The sequence below is a fragment of the Phacochoerus africanus genome, chromosome 7 (assembly GCF_016906955.1).
Source record: "Phacochoerus africanus isolate WHEZ1 chromosome 7, ROS_Pafr_v1, whole genome shotgun sequence".
Classification (NCBI taxonomy): domain Eukaryota; kingdom Metazoa; phylum Chordata; class Mammalia; order Artiodactyla; family Suidae; genus Phacochoerus; species Phacochoerus africanus.
The window spans coordinates 72,528,550-72,550,012 of NC_062550.1; the positions used below are offsets into that span (position 1 = coordinate 72,528,550).

At 42.6% G+C, this 21,463-nt stretch overlaps 1 protein-coding gene and 1 pseudogene across 1 annotated transcript in view; one reads left to right on the top strand and one right to left on the bottom strand.

Moving 5' to 3' along the window:
• Positions 1 to 4,999: 4,999 nt before the first annotated feature.
• On the bottom strand, positions 5,000 to 19,614 carry LOC125130430 (protein SDA1 homolog; annotated as a pseudogene).
• Positions 5,041 to 21,463, top strand: part of ADIPOR2 (adiponectin receptor 2) — a 51,488-nt gene continuing 35,065 nt past the window's right edge. Inside the window, exon 1 of the mRNA XM_047787901.1 lies at positions 5,041 to 5,178. The gene's annotated coding sequence lies outside the window, so the exon portion shown is untranslated. The remainder of the gene's footprint in view (positions 5,179 to 21,463) is intronic.

Below are 21,463 nucleotides of genomic sequence, written 5' to 3' on the forward strand. Positions count from 1 at the left end.
GATACTTAAGCCACTGACCGAGACCAGGGATTGAACCTGTGTCCTCATGGATGCTAGTTACATGCATTTCCGCTGAACCACGACAGGAACTTCCAAATCAACATCCTTAACAAGCCTTCCTGGTGCTGGTTTTGTACACGAAAGACTGAAATCCTGCAATTGTCTTCCTCAGTTGCTTGGGAAGATGAAACAGCAGCCTGGCCTGTTATCAGTGAGGGTCTGCTTTCTCCCTTTCCTCACCTATTCTGCTCCATTTGGGGCCTGTCAGGGCACCCCAGGCAGGGCTACACTTGGTGATGAAATCATTAAACAGAGTCAGAGGGGAGTGCGGGAGACTTGGGTTGGTCTGGGCACTAGTTCTGCAGGAATCATGTCTTTTTCCAGATTCCCCTTTTCCTCCCAGTTTGCTTTTACTTCTAACCTAAAACAACTGTAAAGGGGAAAAGCCAGAGAAACAAGGCTCTGAGAATAGCACCCCTCCCACCCTCAGACTCTGCTCACATTCATCGGAGTTAGTTCCACCTTAATCCTGTGCCCTCTTCAGCACAAGCCAGTTCTTGGAATTTATTTCTGCAGTTGTCACTTGACCAAATTGCAAGTGCCAGGGCTCAGGGTTCATCCCCATAAGCCACCGAAAGAACCCTTATCAAATTATTCTGACCAAGCACCTGGTTGCAGGTTCTGAGTTTAGCTGTACGTCATTGAGATATTTAAAGGTTAATAAACTTTGTACCGTAGATTTCAAAGTTGAACACGACAAATGCTCTTTTTTTTTCCCTCACAGTTTTCTGTGTGTGGGTGATTGCTTAAGTAGTTGCCAAGCAGAATAGAAGCTGTCTGGATTTCTTTCCTTAATACAAAGCAGAGGATTCTTAACTAACAGCTGCTTCTAAATTACTTATGAGACTACTTCTTTATTGATTTTCACTTCTGTTTCCTGTTTTTTCAGTATTTGTAGCTTCTAACACAAAACTTTGTTAGTCTGCATTTTGGGTTTTTTTTGTTTTGTTATGTTTTTGCTTTTCAGGGCTGCATTCGTGGCACCACATGGAGGTTCCCAAGCTAGGGGTTGAATCAGAGCTACAGCTGCTGGCCTATGCCACAGCCACAACAACACAGGATCTGAGCCGAGTCTGTGACCTACATCATACATAGCTCACAGCAACGCCGGATCCTTAACCCACTGAGTGAGGCCAGGGATGGAACTCGCAGCCTCATGGTTCCTAGTCAGATTCGTTTCTGCTGCACCATGGTGGGAACACCTACTCTGTATTTTTAAAGTAATGGAAATTTTCATGTTTCTATTTCCATTCTCACAACAAACAGGATACTAAATGAAAACAGCATAACTTGGAAATATTATGTCTCACAACAACATAACTTGGAAATATTATGTAATCTTAAGTTCTTTAAAAATATTTTGTTTGCTTTTTATTTTGGCAAAGGACTTGAATACAAACAACTATTACAACTCAATAATAAAGGAAAACAATCTATTTTTTGAATTTATTTTTTTTGGCCACTCTGCAGCATATGGAGTTCCTGGACCAGGGATCAGATCGGAGCCACAGTTGCCACCTAAGCTGCAGCAACGCCAGATCCTTAATCCACTGTGTTGGGCTGGGGATTGAACCTGTGTCGCAGTGCTCCCAAGACACCACCAATCTGGTTGGGGAACTCCCCATTTTTTTTTTTTTTTTAATGGGCAAGAGATCTGAACTGACACATCACAAAAGAATGGCCAATAAGCATGTGAAAAAGTTTCAACATCACTTGTCATCAGGAAAAGGCAAATTAAAGCTATAATGAGATGATACTGTGGACTGGAAAAAAAGCCGCATGTAAGAGCTGTGAATACTTTATTCAGTGTCTCACTGAGGATGATGGCCCAGGAGGTAGTTTCTTAATGAATTCCCATCACTTAATTTCAGTTAACAAAATCTGGAGAGACTATTCTACTTTTTTTTTTTTTAGCATTCTTTTTTGAAAGAACTATGTCTACAGCTTTTTTTTTTTGGCTGGGCCCAAGTCATGTAGAAGTTCCCAGGCCAGTGATTAAACCCATGCCATAGCAGTGGCCTGAGCCACAGCAGTGACAAATGCCAGAGCCTTAACCTGCTGCACTACAAGAGAACTCCTTACCTCTATTTTATTTACTTAAAAGTTTTATCATACCAAATTATTTTTCTTGTTGACAAATTTTGTAACAGGAATAAAGATCTAGTTTGATTCCTAGTAAACCTAGGTACAATAAAGGTATACTTAATGTAGATGACTAAAGACTTGCTTGTATTAATTAAACTGAAAGGAAGCAGGACCCTGTGGAGCCCTCCCAGGTACAAATCCTTCCTGTGTCCCCCATTTCTTGTTTGTAGGAAATAGGCTTCAGTTCAGCCTTCTAGCCATTTCTTGAGTTCCGAAGGGTAGACTCAAACAGTTACTAATCAGGAAAGGGAGGGGATGCAGAAACAAGGGAGGGGCAGTCAAGAAACAACAGTACAGCCTTAGGGCAGGGTGGTGGGGGAAGGTAACTTCAGGCTGAGCATAGGTCCCTCACTACCAACCATTCAAAAGAAAGCCTACACACAGTAGAAGATACCTGAACACCCTGACCCCCTCCTTTAAAAACTTTCATGGTGGAATTCCTTTATGGCACAGTGGGTTAAGGACATGTTGTCGTCACTGCTGTGGCCTGGGTTTGATCCCTGGCCTGGAGAACTTCTACATGCTATGGCAGTGGACAAAAAAAAAAAGGTCGTAGACACAGTTCTTTCAAAGAAGACTGCTAATTTTGACGGTCATTAGCAGAATAATTTATCTTTTTTTCCCCCTTCAGAAGAGCAATTGTTCTGATTAGAAAATAAATAATCTCTCTTTTCTTCATAGAAGAAGCAAAAAACAAAAAAACCCTCCAAACCATTTGCACCCCAAGCTTACTTTATCCTTTAGAATCTGAAAGCTGCTCCACCTCATTGCTTTGGATACTTCCTCAGTTCTCACTGGCTATGGACTTGGCATATATCACAATTCTGGCTGTCTGTCCCAGAGCAAGTGTTTAATCACCATTTCAGCAGCATAGTGCAATGCCACTGACACTCCATTCTGGGTGGCTGTCAGTGGACTATGAATGTTACTTACCCAGTGATGCGTTTCCCTGTCAACATCTGATCACTGTAGAGATGACCACAGTAGGCCAGCTGTGGCCTGGGCACTGTTGGGTCACTGGTGACTAGTAAGGGGAATAGAGGCAGAAAGGACTTTTCTGAGTGCTGTCGAAGAGGAAGTAGAGAAGCAGGACTCTGTAGGAATGGAGAGAACAGCCACAGCTGACACAGGAGGATACAGAACTTTATGAATTCCCTTCGTTTTTGCCCTGCTAGTTAGAAGACCATATATAAAGATTAGTCACTGAAGTACATTGGAGAGACAGGCCTAAAAAATCTGCTTTTGAACATTTAATGGTGACCTTTAGGTCAGAAATATGGGTGAAACCATCCATGGATGTGGGATGATGGCAAGGTCTTCATTGGCTGAGAAAGCATGAATGTTTTTAGGAAATGATGGGATTCGTTTCATCATTGGGAGCACCAGGGATTGGCAGTAATGGTCTGGGAATGGGATTAGGTGACAGAGGATGAGAGGTGAAATCTTGGTGGGAAAAAATGAGGTTCTTTCTCACGTGATGCGGAAAAGGTCTAAGATCTTTTATTTGTCTCCTATGTAGCCCTGTCCTCTTTAGTGCTATGTAGAAGTGTAAGGCTGTCTGCCTTGATTTTTTATCTTTCAAGCTTAACTGGTGGACTTATAAAATATTAGTAGTAAGACCATCTTATTCATGCTCGTTCTGATTTTAGTAACTTTAATCACTTCTTAGATCTTACAAGTCTAGGCTGAAGAGTTCTCCATTTTTTTTCCCCTGTGTATCAGACCCCAGGTCTTTTGAGAGGACTTCTGTGCTGCTTTTTTCCAACCTCCTTTGTTTTCTTTTGGTGTGGTCCCAGGGGCGTGGGTGTTCTTGAAAGCTTATGGATTTCCTTAATCAGTATAACAAGATTTTTCCTTTTAAGGGCCACACCTACTGCATATGACGTTCTCAGTCCAGGGGTAGAATCTGAGCTGCAGCTGCTGGCCTACACCACAGCCACAGCTAGGGCAATGCCAGATCCGAGCCGCATCTTTGACCTACCTAGCCGCAGCCCCAACAACACAGGATGCTCAACCTACTGAACGGGGCCACGGATTGAACCCATATCCTCATGGGTACTAGTTGGGTTCTTAATCTACAGAGGCACAACAGGAACTCCAGTACAACGACATTTTTGACAGTTAAGGCAATACATTCTTTAGAGCGTGATAAATTCCTTTTAGAACTGAATGTGAAGAAAACATTTTCTTTACCGACTCCTACTTTTCCTCTTACAAATATGCAGCTAAACTTGATCTTGGTTTCTAAGAAGTTAGAGCTCAACTGAAACTCACAAGTAGAAAATAACTCGTTCTGGGTGAACAGACACAGTATTCGTTGCTGAATTAGTTTCTGACCTATTACACTAAAATATTTTAAAAATCGCTCTGAATTATATTTTAAGAGGTGCGGGCTCACACTCGTTTTCTGGAAGCCATAGAGCACAAATAATATTGTCTTAGGTAATAAAAGGCAAACGCTGTTGTTTTGGGTAACATGCTTCGGATTTAAGTCCAAAGCTTAGTCACCCCGCAACTCCGGTTCCGCCTGAGGCGTATCCATAGAGACCGGGAAGCGTCCCCTAGCCCGGCGGCCCCGCTTCTTCTGATGCACCGGCTCCCGGTTTCCGGGAGGGACGCGAAGAGACTTCCGTATCTCGGGGCTCTCGGTGCAGCCGGCTAGGTTCCGGACTCACCAGTGGCTCCCAAGCTGCACCAGGCCCCGGAGCGACCGACTGGGCACTTCCGGCTTGGGCCAGCGCGGCTGCGCATGAGGGGCGCTCTCATTGGTCAGAGCCGACTCGTGCGATTCGCGTCACGGCGGCTGCGGCGCGAGTAAGCTCCCGGACGCTGGGTCGCGGCGGCAGCGGCGGTGGTAGCGGTGGCGGCGGTGGCGGTGGCGGAGGCAGCGGGCGGCCTCTCCGCTACCCTGGGCTCCCGGCGGCCGCGGTTCCGAGGAGCCCGAGACGCGCGGCGAGACGGCGGCGAGCATTGGTGAGGTTCTTGAGTGAGAGCGCCGTATCGAGGAGGGAGGTCGGGCCGCAGGGGGCGAGGGCTGAGGGCTGCGGGCTGCTGTCCAGGCGGCGCGGCGGGAGGGGAGGGCGCTCCTCTGTCCCCAGCTCTGCCGCCCGGTCCCCGGCGCCACTCAGCCCAGGTCCCTTCAGACCCACCTTTGACGGCCTCGGGTACCTCCAGCCCTGGCTTCCTTCGGCCCCGGGATCCCCCGGCCCCAGCGCCCCTTCGCGTCTCGGCTAGCCGCACTCCCGGGCGGGCTCACTTGGAGACCCGTCCGGTGCCTACGGCGGAGGGACCCTTCCCAGTCCTTGTCTGCAGGGATGGCTGGCTGGACCGCATCCTGGGCCCTGTGTCCGGGACCGCGTTGGGTTGCCTGCGTCGGTGTTGCTTGTTGGGGCTGCTGCTCACCGGCTTCGGTGGATCTTGGCGTCCGTGTGAGAGCTCGCATTGGGTCCCGGCTTTGGACCATGTTTACGTTGGCTTCTGGCGTTTGACAACTTTGTGGGGTCGCCCAATAGGAGTCAGACGTCCCACTGTGATTGTACCGGGCATGCTAACTTCAATGCAGGTTGTTGGCATTTCTTTAGTTTTTTGTTTTTGTTTTTTAAGTAGAGTGGTCTTTTAACGTCTTTATGTTTAGACTCTGGATTTCTCAGCCCTAGGTTATTACCATCATATCTCCTCCAAAAACAGCCCTTCCTCCCTCCTCCAAGAAATCTGTCATAACATTTCAGATCTGACCACAAAACTCTCCCCAGTGAAATGTTAAAAATAGTTTCCTCCAACTCAAAGCTGTATTTTGGGGCAGAGATCAAAAAGTTTGTCAGTTTTGAAGTTTGAAGTGTTCTCATATCAAAGGCCACTTATGTGTCCCCTCTTACCACCCTCTGATTCTAATTCTTTCACAATTTGTGGAGTTGCCAGTTGTGGCTCAGCGAGTTGGGAACTGAACCTGACATGACATAGTGTCCATGAGGATGCGGGTTCTGTCCCTGGCCTAACTCGGTGGGTTAAGAATCCAGTGTTGCCTCAAGCTGCGGCTCAGATCTGGTGTGGCTGTGTCTGTGGTGTAAGCTGTCAGTTGCAGCTCCAATTCCACTCTTGGCCCAGGAACTTCCATATGCTGCAGGTGTGGCTGTTAAAAGAAAAAAAAAGAAAAAAAGAAAAAAAAAGAATTTCATAGATTTCTTTCTTTTTTTTTTTTAGGGCCACAGGTGCAGCATATGGAAGTTCCCAGGCTGGGGGTCAAATCTGAGTTTCAGCTGCTAGCTTACACCACAGCCACAGCAACAAGGGATCCAGGCCGAATCTTTGACCTACACCACAGCTCACGGTAATGCCGGATCCTTAACCCACTGAGCACGGCCAGGGATCAAACTCACATCCTCATGGATGCTATTCGGGTTCATTACCACTGAGCCACGACGGGAATGCCCTAGATTTTTATTTCTAATTTTTGTCTCAGCTATTTCACTTCTGATAATAGTGTTAGTTATCCATAGGTGTTTTCATCTCTTCTCACAAATTTGTCAGTGATGACTGTGATGATCCAAAATGAAAATTATTTCATCAGTAATTGTGAGTAATTGCCACAGGTGTGGTGGCAGCTATTTGGTGGTAAGTTATGAAATTTGAAGAAATTTCAAGTTGTTTTAAATATGAAAGATGTTTTTCTTTTAGCTTCTATTTGTAATGCCTGCACACCAGTGTATATTCCTAGCTAGATTTAAGATTTCTTAGCACATTTTCCCTTCCTGGGGCACTGAGGATGGAAGGAGGATTTCCAGAGCCTAAGTAAAGGAGTTTGTGTTTTTCTGTCTCCAGACTTGCGTAGATTAAATGAACACATTCTGGAGTTCCCATCTTGGCTCAGCCAAAATGAATCCGACTAGGAACACTGAGGTTGCGGGTTTGATACTTGGCGTCGCTCACTGGTTTAAGGATCCAGTGTTGCCGTGAACTGTGGTGTAGGTCGAAGATGAGGCTCGGATCTGGCATAGGCCAGTAGCTGTGGCTCCAATTAGACCCATAGCCTGGGAACCTCCATATACCCTGGGTGCAGTCCTAAAAAGACCAAAAAAAAAAAAAAAAAAAAAAAAAACAGATTCCCTGTCCCCCCTTCCCCCCCCCCCCCCCCCCCCGCATCCGCAGTGGCAGTTTAGTTGATATATCTTCTTTGGTATAAATCACATTTTGTTTTCCAAAATGAAAACAGTTTTGTTTCCTTCTTTATTTCAGGGGTTGGGAAACTTCACAGCTTGCTGTTCATGTCCTGCCAGCTGTTTATTTTTATAAATTAAGTTTTTAATAGGACATAGCCATATGCTTTCATTTAGGTATTGTCTTTGGTTGCTTTTATGGTGTAATGGTAGAATAGTTGGGACAGAGACTCTTGTGGCCTGAAAAGCCTATAAGATTTACTTTCTGGCATTCAATAGAAAAAGTTTGCTGACTGCTACTTTATTTGTATTAAAAATGATACATATACAATGTAGAAAATTAAAATATGTCAGAAAAGTGTAAAGTTGAAAGTAAACACTGTCTAGAATGACAGCACTTACAGGAGTTTTTGTAATTATCCTTATAGAATCTGTTAGTGATTTTTTGTTGTTTATTTTTGGCTGCACCTGTGGCATGCAGAAGTTGCTGGGCCAGGGCTCAAACCCATGTCACTGCAGTGACAGTGCTGGATCCTTAGCCTGCTGAACCACATATGGAAGGTCTGGGAAGCACTTATATTTATTTTGTTGTATTTTATTTTTTGGTCTTTTTTAAGGGCCCTACCCATAGCACTTGGAGGCTCTCAGGCCAGCGGTCCAGTCACAGCTGTTGCTGCCAGCCCACACCAGAGCCACAGCAACACAGGATCTGAGCTGCATTTGTGACCTGCAACACAGCCCATGGCAACATGGATCCTCAACTCACTGAGTGAGGCCAGGGATCAAACCCGTGTCCTCGTTGATGACTGTTGGGTTTATTAACCGCTGAGCCACAACGGAAACTTTGGGAAGCACATATTTTTTAACTGGATGGTCTGGCTCCTCCATGAAGGCATTCAGCTTCTTGGAGATTTCTTGCTGTTCTTCATTGCAAGAGTGGTGGCCATCAGCCTGCTTACTGTCAGCATGCTTCTCCTCCTCACTGAGACTGGTATCTTCCCCCCCCCCACCCATCTTTATCTTTCTCAGAATCCTCTTCATCAACTTGTAGAACTTCCAATTTTCCATATTATTCCACCCTTGATTTTGTTAAGGCCTTGGTAGTCTTACAGAGGAGTTCCTTCTGCAGTATCTGTGGATTCAGTTTTCATACAAACTGAGTTAAAGTCCTTTTGTAGATTTTGTACTGGGCCAGGTCTTGAGGAAGTTTTTCAGTCATTGAGCTGTTATCTCTGTCAGAGCATTTGCTACTACAGTCCTGATCTCCCAGAGTTCTTGTCATAACAAAATGGGTGGCCATGGTCATGAGCAGCAACTGAATGGTCTCTGGGATCACTGAGTGAACAGAAGTGTGTACAGTAAGCAGAATGATCTTGTACTTCTCTTTGGTGCTGCTGCAGAAACCGTTGCACGAAGGGATAGAAGTTAGGGAGAAAAAGCTCATCAATTCTTGGCAATCTGGAGATAAGATTCATGAGCAGCATCTTCAAACATTCCCTTATAACTCTGGCTGCTTTAGTAGTTTTTCTGCAAAATCCTAGGGCTCATGAGTCAGACAGATAGCTGAAAGTTAAACAATTCCATTTTTTTTTCTTCATTTCTGAATTACTTTCATAACTTTCTTTTCATGTGTTTGGAGTCTCTCTCCTGTGGATACTGCATTAGCATTCCGAGTTGCGAGTTGCTGTTCTAGTCCTCTTGTTCATCTTTTCCTTTGGAAGACTGTCAAGGCAGCAGCTAATACCTTGGGGACTTTAGAAAGGCATACGGTTGTGGTGACATGGACAGTTTTGGCATAATTTCGGATGTTTCTTCTGTAGTTTAGTTATCACTTCCAAAGATATCTTGGCTGCAGTTCCTTTGCTGTCCCTTAACATGTGTACATGCAATTCTGCAATACTATATTCACTTTATTCTTGCTTTTTGCATTTTTATTTTCTACAGTCACAAAATGAGTGTATAAAGTCTCAGAAACTCATATGGCAAGGGAGAGAAGTTCAAAGAAGAGCTCTAGCAGCCTTGATGGATTGAGGAGATTCTTCTCAGCAAGATCAGAGCATGGCAAAATATTATTGGGAGATCTGCATTCAAGATGGTATGATTGTGGGAGAGCAGGTCTTTCAGTTCTTGAGGAAAGTTGTCTGGATGTTTTGGGTGGCAGTGACCAGTCTGTGCTATGAGCATCACCAACTTTGCCATTTCTTTGCTGAGTTTGTTTGGTTGATACAGTGATCAATTTGCAGATCTCCACATTGGATTTGTAGTGAATGTTCTGCTGAGGAAACTCCTCAGCATAGACCAGAGGGTCCACTTTATTAATTCTTTTAACTGGTAGCTGGGCAGCGAGTGTTTATTTCTGCTGGACTTGTTGCTGGTGACTGGTTCTCCTTGAGCAGTTCTGAGAAGACGCACACTGCTGACACCAGGCAGTCCTTCTCAGGCTGTGGCTTGGAATCTTGCTTCCCATTGTGACTGGAAGTAGCACTTGGGAGCTTGGCAGTTGGCGCCATCTTGGCTGATAGTAGTGTGCGTTGAAAATCAACATTCATGATGGCATCTCAGGTCAATACATTTGCATTTACTCCATTCTTTAGTTTTGTAATATTTTATTGAGTATGTGCACCATAATTTAATAGCATTCTATTTATGGATATTTAGATTGTTTAAATTTATTGTATATTGCAAATATGTATTGTGTGGACAGTTGTTGCATGCTGATGACGCTTTAGGGTAACTAAGAGTCTAGTCACTGAATTGAAGGAAGTGCATGTTTTTCCTTTTGATGTATATTGCCTGACTGCCGTCCAGAAAAGTCACAACAGTATAAACTTGTACTGGAAAGGTCTAGCTTCTCCATGCTATTGTGAACTTCCCCCCCCCCCAATCTTTATCCGATGGGGAGTTACACATTTCTTGCAGTGCATTCTGTCTTTCTTGGAGATGTTTTGTTTGGATAGCATTCTTTTGAAGTTGATTTAGAATTATTTTAGGCAGGACTTATTCTATAGTTGTTCTTTCTAGACTTACTCCTTTAGATAGAGCCTTGAAAGCAGCATGACTCTGCCACCCTTGTTAAAAAGAATCTGTGTGACTGCCCAGTAGACCGTATATTTCTTAAGGATAAGGAGAATATGACTTTTTTCATATCTGTAGCAATCCTGGTGGTGCGTAAATGTTATGTTCTTTAAAACTTAAATTGGATTGTGTTCTGGGCTTACTGCTGAGTAAAGTGCTTTAACTTTGTTAAAAATGACCTTTTTAAAGTGTTTGTGAAATGTGAACTCAAAACATTGAAGCACAAAGTGGTCACATTGGTGCACATTCTCTATATTATCCTTTATTTCTAAAAATGAGGTAGGAGTTCTTGTCGTGGCTCAGTGGTTAGCATGTCCAACTAGGAACCATGAGGTTTCGGGTTCGATCCCTGGCCTTGCTCAGTGGGTTAAAGATCCGGCGTTGCTGTGGCTCTGGTGTAGGCTGGTGGCCACAGCTCCAGTTAGACCCCTAGCCTGGGAACCTCCATATGCCGCTGGTGCATTCCTAGAAAAGACAAAAATAAAATAAAATGAGATAAACAGGACTGGTTGATATCCTAGGACCTGTTTGTTAGGAAATAACCTATTTAATAAGCATATTTGCTATTCAGTTTTGGAAGTTAAGGAATGGATTAATTAGGGGCTTTGGTTTGAATTTTCTGTATTGGAACATACCATGTGTAGCCAGAATGCGTGCTGGAGAAGTGGTATGCTCGGCTTAGTCATTGGGAGTGTCCAGACAGAAGGAAAAGGGATGCTAAATTCATGAAACTGCCAGAAGATCTTTAGGATGGGAATAATACCTGTGGGAAAGGACATTTCAGTCTTTTTATTTTTGGTCAAGGCATATGGGAATTTTTGGGCCAGGGATTGGACCTGTGCCATAGCAGTAACCCGAGCTGTTGCAGTGACAATGCCAAATCTTTAACCCACTGAACCACAGTGGAACTCCATTTCAGTCTTTTAAAAAAAAAATCATAAAAATAGAATTTTCTTTATATCTGACTTACACTGTTCATATGCTTATTGGACCTTGCATTTTCCACAATATCCATGCACAGGAACACAAAGCATATAAAACATCGTGGTCTTGAGACAAAATTAATTAGCTTATTAAATTTTGTCCAACTTCACATTTATGCATTTTTTTGTTAGTATAACAGCTAATTATTTTTCAGTGGTTGCATTTTCACTTTAATCCTACATGTCTGGAAATAGTTTAGTGAACATGTATGCATAGTTGTATCTGCACACCCATTCCTTTGGACAGGGAAGAGGTAGTGGCAGTAAAAACTCCTTAGTGTGGTGAAAGAGAAGGGTTATTTTAATTTTCTTTTGATTTATTTTTATTTTATGTCATTCCAGAATTTATGTAACTTAAAAGATCCAGAAGTATAATAAAAAAGTACATGTATATGAAAGAGAAATGAAGAAAAGGAGGAAGCCTATATTCTTTTCCCAAGTAGCAGCATAATTCAGTGACTAAGAATAAGATTTGGATTTGAATTTTCTTGGCAGCAGAGATAAAAATGGAATATGGTAAAATACATAGCACTGAACTGGAAGGAGGAATAAGACCAATTTTCCAGGGATAAATCTTCCCTTGAGAGGTTCTAAGGAGCTGATTAAATTGAGCATTAGAGAAGGTTTTTTTTTTTTTTTTTTTTAAAGAAAGGTGGAGATATGTGTTTTATTTGGCTAACACAGACTTTTTTCACTTAAAATACTTCAAACATATAGGAGAATACAGAGACCGATAAAATTAACATTCACAAATCCTCTGTACAGCTATGTCAAATCTTAACATTTTCCCACACTTCCCTTCTTTTTTTTTTGGCCATGGTGTGCGGCGGCTTGATGTGGGACCTCTGTTCCTAGACCAGGGATTGAACCCGGGCTGCAGTGGTGAAAGTGCTGAGTCCTAACCAACTTTCATGTGTAGTCGAGGCACCTTCTTGGGTTACTTGTCACTGTCTTCAATTTGGTGTTGACATTTCTGATATCCGTTTTTATGAGTTATTACATAGGCATAAATCATAATTTTGTTTTGAGTATTTTCAAACTTTATGTAAACAATATTCTACCTATTCTATAACTTATTTTTCATGAAATATGTTTTTTAGGCTCATGAAATTGCTGATGTTTTTACTCAAAATGGCAGTTTCATATGATTCGTTTTAATTACAGTCATCACTTTTATCTATTGTATAGTTACATTATTTTGTTATACGAACAGAGCCAGTTTAAGTTTATTTTCGTGTTGATAGGTATTTAGGTTGTTTCCATTTTTTCCTGTGTGTGTATGTGTGTATGTGGTTACTAAGTTTGAAATGAAGTTATCTGATGTAAGTTACCCAGAAGTGGAATTATTGCCAAATTGCTCTCCAGTATTAACACTTTGCATTTTTTTAGTGTGAAGAATATGAGAATTTGTTTGTTTTGGCCATGCCTGTGGCATTGGGAGTTTCTGGACCAGGAATCAAATCCATTCCACAGCAGCAACCTGAGCCACTATGATAATGATGCCAGATCCTTAACCCGCTGTGCCACAAGAGACCTCTTAAGAATTTGCTGTATCTAAGACAAAAAAAAAATTAATTAATTAATTAATAAAAAAAAAGAAAAGAAAAAGGAGTTCCTGTCATGGCACAGTGGTTAACGACTAGGAACCATGAGGTTTCGGGTTCGATCCCTGCCCTTGCTCAGTGGGTTAAGGATCCGGCGTTGCCGTGAGCTGTGGTGTAGGTTGTAGACTCAGCTCGGATCCCGCGTTGCTGTGGCTCTGGCGTAGGCCAGTGGCTACAGCTCCAATTTGACCCCTAGCCTGGGAACCTCCATATGCCGCGGGAGGGGCCCAAGAAATGACAAAAAGACAAAAAATAAATAAATTAATTAATTAAAAAAAAAAGAATTTGCTGTATCTAAATCCTTATAGATCCATGGCATGACATTGCCAGATTTTTTACATGTTTACAAATCAGATAAGGGTGAAATGTTATCTAAAATTTTTTCTTTTTTTCTTTCTTTTTTTTTTTTTTTGGTCTTTTTGCCATTTCTTGGGCCGATCCCGTGGCATATGGAGGTTCCCAGGCTAGGGGTCGAATCGTAGCTGTAGCTGCCAGCCTACGCCACAGCCACAGTGATGTGGGATCCGAGCCGCGTCTGCGACCTACACCACAGCTCATGGCAACGCCGTATCCTTAGCCCACTGAGCAAGGGCAGGGGTCAAACCCGCAACCTCATGGTTCCTAGTCGGATTTGTTAACCACTGCGCCACGACGGGAATGCCTAAAATTTTTTCTTGATTATTTATGAGATTGAGCATGTTTTCGAATGTTGAGTGACCTCAGATTTCCATTTCTTGAACTAGCTGTGTCTGTCCTGGTTTGTCTCTCCTCCTTCCCCCATCCCAGTTGGGTTGTCTTTTAAAATTGCTCTTAGGAGTTTGTTGCATACCTGTTTATGTCTGTTAAGTGAATCACAGATATCTTCTCCTAGTCTGTGTGGCTTATCTGTTAATTTTTTTTTTTGTCTTTTTTAGGGCGGCACCTGAGGCACATGGAGGTTCCCAGGCTTGGGGTCCAGTCGGAGCCGTAGCCACCAGCCTATGCCAGAGTCACAGCAACGCAGGATCTGAGCTGAGTCTGAGACCTACACCATAGCTCACGGCAACGCCAGATCCTCAGCCCACTGAGTGAGGCCAGGGATTGAACCCGAAACCCCATGGTTCCTAGTTGGATTTGTTAACCATCAAGTCACGATGGGAACTCCTTTTTTTTTTTTTTTGTTAAATTTTTATATGGTTGGTTTTGTTGAATAGAAGTGATTATCAAATCTATCACCCTTTTCTTTACTGGTTTGTGTCCTTTGTGCCTTATTTAAGAAATCTAGGGAGTTCCTGTTGTGGCATAGTGGAGACAAATCCGACTAGTATCCATGAAGATGAAGGTTCGATCCCTGGCCTTGATCAGTGGGTTAAGGATCCAGCGTTGCCATGAGCTGTGGTGTAGGTCGCAGACGTGGCTTGGATTCCATGTTGCTGTGACTGTGGTGTAGGCTGACAGCTGTAGCTCCTATTCGATCCCTGACTGGAAGACTTCCATATACCATGGGTGAGGCCCTAAAAAGCAAAAGAAAAGAAAAAAGGAAAAGAAAAGAAATCTATTCCACGAGTTTCCCAGTGGCTCAGGGGGTTCAGCATGTGGTGTTAGCTGCTGTAGCTGATGTTGCTGCTGTGGCTCAGGTTTGATCCCTGGCCTTGGGACTTGTGCATGTCACGGGCATGTCCAAAAAAAGAAATTATTATACTCCAAGGCCATTCAGGTCTTTGTATTTCTTTCTAAAAGTTTTAGAAATTCGTTTTTTTACGTTTAGATATTGATTTGCCTGAAAAAAAATTTTGTGTGTGTATGATGTGAAGCATAATTTTTTTTTATATGCATAGCCAGTTACTGCAGCACCATTTAACAGTATGTTTTAAAACTTGAATTGTAAATCTTTTAAGCAGTTTCTGTCTCAGCACAATAACAGTCTTTTTGTCTTTCATCAGGCTGCTGCACATGTTGGTTTGTGACTTTTGGGCCAGGGTAATTGGTGGATTACTTGATACAGAAAAAGAACCTAAAGAAGGAGTTCCCATAGTGGGGCAGTGGTTAACGAATCCGACTAGGAACCATGAGGTTGCGGGTTCGGTGCCTGCTCTTGCTCAGTGGGTTAACGATCCGGCGTTGCCGTGAGCTGTGGTGTAGGTCGCAGATGCGGCTCGGATCCCGCATTGCTGTGGCTCTGGCGTAGGCTGGCAGCTATAGTTCCGATTTTGGACCCCTAGCCTGGGAACCTCCATATGCCGAGGGATCGGTCCAAGAAATGGCAAAAAGACAAAAAAAAAAAAAAAGAACCTAAAGGAGGAGATAGATCTAGCACATTTTGTAGATTTTGCTAAAATGTCATTTCTTTCTCTAAGCTACTTTTTTTTTTGTCTTTTTGCTTTTTCTAAGGCTGCTCCCGCAGGATATGGAGGTTCCCAGGCTAGGGGTCTAATTGGAGCTGTAGCCGCCGTCCTACACCACCAGAGCCACAGCAGCGTGGGATCTGAGCCTCCTTTGCAACCTACACCACAGCTCATAGCAACGCCGGATTCTTAACCCACTGAGCAAGGCCAGGAATCGAACCTGCAACTTCATGGTTCCTAGTCGGATTCCTTAACCACTGAGCCACGATGGGAACTCCCACTAAGCTGCTTTTTTAATAGAGGCGAGTTGCAGACAGTTTGAGGATAAACTTTGATGAGGAAACAGATTGCTGGCTTTTTGAATTGCTGGTTACTATCTACACACTTTGGAAACTAGATAAGGAGATATTCAGTTGACTTCTTGATATTTGAAACTTTAGAATAGTTCTGTGTATTTAGTTATCAGTTGCTATTTATCATATATATTCTGAAGTTAGAGACCTTCAATTTTGATTTTAGGAGAATTATGCATATAAATTTGAGTCTTAGCTTTTTGAAATGTCTTATGGAAACTGCTATAAATCACTTAATTTAAGATGAAAATTATTTTCCTTTCCACTTGAAAGGGTTTTTATTGTATTTGTGGTCTGAGAAGAGTTGCTGTGAGGTCTGCAGATAGTTATATATTTTAAGCTTCCCCCATTCCTTGTTTTTTATATTGATGGTTGAAAGAAGGCTCTGTGTTTTAGTGGAATTGAGAGATACTGAGAAAAGTTGTAGAAACAAGTTTTATTTCTAGATTTCGGATTATGATATCGAGAGGGATAACTAACCACTTGCTTGGATTTTCTAACTATTGCATTGTGAGAAAACAAACTTGTAGAGAATATTATGTAGGAAGAGTTAGGGCCGTGAATGATTATTATTTGCTTACAGAGGAAGGTCTTTACTAAAGTGGGGTTTTTGATTTTGCCTGAAACATTGACTCTGCAGTCAGATATTTTACCTGGACATATTTTATGCCTGAAATAGATGGAACAAGAGTGTGGTTGTATGATAGGGCATATTTGTGGAAGGAAGTCTCTATTTTACATATTTTGGTTCAGTGTAGGTATGACAGTTTGCCCTGGACTCATCAGGATTTCTCTAACATTTCAGGACTGTTGTTTGTATAATGTACGTTTGCATTATTGTGTACTGTTCTTCATTTTAGAAACTCAGGGTTACTTATAGATTTTGTGAAATGGAAACAACCATTGTAGTGTGGCTCTAAAAGTTGTATAATGTCTTTTTTATAAAAGTTTTTTATTTGTGAGTGTGACCAATGGCTGTAATGCACTATTTGTGTCTTTAATGAAGCCCCGTAAAGTAGTGGTAAGGTGTAGTCTTTGGAGTTAGACACACACAGATTTGAATTCATAGTCTTCCACTTAAGTTTGTGTCATTGAAGTTATTTGATCTTCTTTAGCCTCAGTGACCCCATTTCATAGGGATTGCTGGAGGATTAAATGAGACGATAGGTGAAAGACCGACTCCTTAGCCTGGTTTAAAGTTGGCTCCAGTAAGTATTAAGCAGCAGTTCACCTCCCTTCAAAGAGATGACATCATAACTGGGAGAATGGGACCACTTAATCTTTGTGGGAGGCAGTGTTGTGTAATGGAGAGGGCCCTAACCTGGGTAGTTCTTGCTTCTCTATTTTGTGACTGCTATAACCTTGAGTAGTTTTACCCTCCGTTCTCTCATTTGTAAGTAGAGGTAATACTATCTGTAACAGGCAGGTTGTTACAATTAAGTGAAAGTACCTGTCAGAGCTCACCTTATCTGGCATTTTTATAGTTAGTGATGGTCGGTAATACTGTGCTTCTGAAGTAGGTCTCAAGACTGAGAGGTAGGCTTTCGCTGCTTTTTTCCCCAACTCTTCTTCACAAAATTTGCCTGGTTTCTTCTCAGAGTTAGTCAGTAGGGTGGGACAGTTAAGTTTGAAGAGGTTCCTTGTGACTTGACTTAAAAGTTGCCCTACCTAATGCTGGGAAAGAAAAGTAGTGTAAATGATACAGAGTGTTGCCAGCCTTTATAGCTTCAAAATAATCCTTAAAAAAGTAAACCGCAGTTTGATTTGAAATGTGTCTTTGTTCTTATAGCAGTTAAGGTTTTATGAACATGAAAGTGTGATAGTGCCTGTCTTAAAAAAATCTAGCTGTTGCTCCTTCTCAGTTATAACTTTACCATTTCGTAAGGGCTGTTTCAGTTAGTAACATATGTTGGGAACTTTTCCCATTTTATCAGTTATTCTTTTCCCAGTTATCAGGTTTTTTAAATTGACATTTTTCTACTCACATGTTAGTGTTTGGGAAGAATTCCAATTTTAATTATTTTATTGCTTCTGGTATGGAGCAAAGCTCCATGCTCCTCCCTGTTTCTTGACTATTTCTTAATATTGTATTTTCAACATTGCTGTAAAGTACAGTGTACTGTCGGTGTTAACTCCTGGTTTTGTCATTTAAGTGCTATCTATCATGCATTTACCTGAGAATAGCTTATGGTTCATGCTAACGTAGAAGGTTGTGGGTAAGAGCATTAACTTGAGTGTCAAGTAGACTAGATTGACTAGATAGATTAGGTTGCTGCTTATTACTGTAGTTATCTCAGGCAAGTTATTTATAAACTCTCTGGGTGTTTTGTCATTTCCAAAATGGAAGAAACAGTTGACCTGTCACCTAGGATTGTTGTAAGGATTTTAAAGGGATAATCCATGGGAAATTTTCTCTGTGTGCTTTGCATGTAGTTAAGCACTCATTGCATGATAGCTTTTCGTGTCATCCCACTCCTCCTCCTTATCATCAGCAAAGGTTTTTAAATACCTCCTTTATATCCCAGACCATGCTTGTTGTGAATACAAAAATGGATTCCAAAAAAGGCTCCCTGACCCTGAGAAGGTTCTTTGTTTTTTTTTGTTTTGTTTTGTTTTTTGCTCCTGAGGGCTGCACCTGGGCATATGGAAGTTCCCAGGCTAGGGGTCCAATTGAAGCCGAGGCTGTCGACTTATGCCACAGCCACAGCAATGCCAGATCCAAGCCATGTCTGTGACCTACATCGCAGCTCATGGCAATGCTGGATCCTTAACCCACTGAATGGGGCCAGGGATCAAACCTGCATCATCATGGATGCTAGTTGGGTTCATTACCGCTGAGCCACAATGGGAACTCCTGACCCTGAGAAGTTTTGCAGTTGAGGAGCAGAAGACAAATACAATAAATTCTGACAAGTACTATAATAGAAATATTAGTAAATAATAAGAAGAAAGGAGTTAGTATCAGGAGTCTGGGGAAGTCTGGGAAACTAGTTTCTGCCCATGAACTTACTCTTGAAGTGTGGGTAGGAATTCCCCACTTATGTATTCAGCAGATATTTACTAAATACACCTACTGCGCTATTAACTATTTTATTTTAGGTGCTGGGATATAGGGGTAAAGAAGATACATAATGTCCCTTCAGTGTAGTGGGAGAAAACCAGTATTAAACAAATAGATAAGTGCTATGAAAAAGATTAATTAAAAGGTGATGTGATAAGGAGTGACTGAGATTGTGTGGATAGGGAAGGCTTCTTTGAGGTGACCTTTAAGTTGAGATCTGCATGTGAAAAAGGAGCCCAGCCTTGGGGAGATTCAGGCAAAGTGCGTTCCAGGCCTTAGGAACCAGGTGATAGAGAGACCTTTGAGCTTTCAGAGCCCTTTGAGCTCCTCAGTGTGAAGAGGGGACTAGAAGTCATTGCGGCTGGAACAGCGGTAAGGGGGAGAGTGGTACAGAATGAGGCCAGAGATGGGGCTAAGTCATTTAAGGTTTTGTAAGCCAGCATAAGAGGTTTCTTAGATGTAGGCTCAAAGCCTTTTGATAAAGATCACTATGACGGCTGTTTGAGGACTGGATTCTGAGAATAATGAAGCCCAGAAACCTCTGGCTCGAACCCAGCCTAAACCTAGATTGGGACTTAAACCCATTTTTTTTTAATTTTAATTTTTCTATTTTTTTAAATTAGAATCACTCACCTGATGTCTGGACTTACTGAGGCACAGGTTCTTTGTGTCTCAGCACAGAAGGAATTTAGCAAGAGGCCAAGTGATGGGCAAGAAATAGATTTAGTAAGCTAGGACGCTTGTGAGGGATACAAGCTGTCAGGAAAGAATTAAGTGGGCTACATTTTTATAATCCAAGGAAAGTAGGGGAGTGGGAAAAAACTGCCTTGGCTTACATCACTAGCTCCTCCTTCATATTGGGTAAGAGAGTATTTGACCCTTTGAGGTCAAACCAGGAGAGTCATTGTGCTTATTCAAGTCAGCAGAAGGGTGGTAACATATGCTTAATATGTTGCATCATCTCAGGTTTCCATGTAATGAGAGTCTCCTACTTTGGAATGTTATCTTTCCCTTAAATTCCTGTCCTTGGTCCTATGGATCATTGTGTTGCTAAACTTGAATGCAGGTTTCATTTTATCTTTCGTTTAGTGACCTGAGGCATATCTTAGATCATTATTTTATTTATGATTTTATAGTTAAGCAAGCCTGCTTCTTATGGCTTTCTTGAGCTATCATTTACTTAGAGTGGTCTCCCAAAGTTCCCTCTATCTATGGACTTTGGCAACTACCTGTAACTGTCCTATTCTGCCCCTGTCAATAAGGGGTGGGGTGGGTGGGTAACAAAAAAGGAACCATGGAGACCTTCCTGGATGTTCTGTTAGGACAGGTGAGACATGATGGTGGTGGCTTGAACCAGGAAATAAGAGTGAAGAGAAAGAGGTAGATTTGGTCTATGTTTCTAAGACCCTTCTCTTTCATCACTGTAAAACTTTTTTAAGGCCACACTGATGGCATATGGAAGTTCTGGTGCTACGGGGTCAAATTGGAGCTGCAGCTGACGCCTATACCACAGCAACACAGGATCTGAGCTGGACCTGTGTTGCATCTTGTGGCAACGCTGGATCCTTAACCCACTGACTAAGGTCAGGGATCGACCTGGATCCTCAGGGATACTAGTTGGGTTTGTTTCCACTGAGCCACAATAGGAACTCCACTTTTTTTTTTTTTCTGTAGAGTTTTTCTAAGTATTAATTTTAAGAGTGTCCAACCTTTGTCCCTTTTTGCCTGGCAAAGCAATAAAGCTATTTTTCTCTTCTCCCCAAACTCTCTCTCTGCATTTATATTCAGCACGTGTTGACAGAGCACGGCAACATTAATATTTCAGATTTGCATTCACTATATTTTACTTCATGTGGAGTCTGAAAGAAGAGGTAAGCGAGAGGCATAGCGTACCCATGTGTCCATGTGGAACATTTTGTACAACTTGGGTTTCCAGTCAAGAAAGAACATGCGGGAGTTCCCATCATGGTGCAGTGGTTAACGAATCTGACTGGGAACTATGGGGTTGCGGTTCGATCCCTGGCCTTGCTCAGTGGGTTAGGGATCTGGCGTTGCTGTGAGCTGTGGTATAAGTTGCAGATGTGGCTCGATCCCGTGTTGCTGTGGCTGTGGTGTAGGCAGGTGGCTACAGCTCCGATTGGATCTCTAGCCTGGGAACCTCTATGTGCCGCGGGAGCGGCCCAAGAAATGGCAAAAAGACCAAAAAAAAAAAAAAAAAAAAAGCGGAGTTCCCATCATGGCACAGTGGAAACGAATCCGACTAGGAACCATGAGGTTGTGGGTTTGATCCCTGGCCTTGCTCAGTGGGTTAAGGATCTGGCGTTGCCGTAAGCTGTGGTGTAGGTTGCAGACCCAGCTCGGATGTGGCGTGGCTGTGGCGCAGGCTGGCAGCTACAGCCCTGATTAGATCCCTAGCCTGGGAACCTCCATATGCCGTGGGTGTGGCTCTAAAAAGACAAAAAAAAAAAAAAAGGAACATGAGCTTCTTGCCAGAAATCTTATTAACCATGTACCAAATGCATGCTTCAGTGCAGAAAGATAGACAGCACTGGAATAATGTCATTATACAACTTTCACAATGAGCCCTCCAAATTTTGTTGCGGAAACTCAGCCTCTGTTCGCTGGTGCCAAATAAGAAACGCAGAGAGTGTTTTTGGTGAAGTAGAAAAGAATAGCTTTTAGTGCTTCCCCAGCCAGAGGAGGCC